A 553-nucleotide genomic window follows, 5' to 3' on the forward strand; every position below is an offset into this window, starting at 1 on the left:
TGGACCTCTAGCTTGAAAAATCGTCAATGCAAGTGCATGTGAGAAAATAATTATTTTCTGGTCCCGTTTGAATTTTGCCATGATTGTGAATATATGTTGTCTGTGAATATTTTTATATAATTTTTCGTGTGAAGAATGCTACAATTTAGCGAGTAGAAGTTTGATACGGTTAGACTTTGTGTGAGAGCACTTTGTGGACTACAACTCTTCGCTACATCAGACGGGAATCTGAAGAAAGAACAGCCCATTTGGTTTGAACGGTGACATTTGGGTACAAAACACACAGGCATCTCGATCTGTCTCCATAGATTATCGCAGCATTAGCACGTGTTATGGGGTGACGTCACATAGGCGACATGTAGTCTTTCTCGTTATGTCTTTTCCACAACTGCTAGCCAAATAAGAATCATACAATATACTGTCAAACTCGTAACATGAAAAATTATATAAAAAATTCACAGACAACATATGTTCACATTCATGGCACAATTCAAACGGGACCAGAAAATAATTATTTTCTCACAATCACTTGCATTGACGATTTTTCAACCTA

The sequence above is a fragment of the Abramis brama genome (genome assembly GCF_963993115.1).
Source record: "Abramis brama genome assembly, chromosome: 10".
Taxonomy (NCBI): Eukaryota; Metazoa; Chordata; class Actinopteri; order Cypriniformes; family Leuciscidae; genus Abramis; species Abramis brama.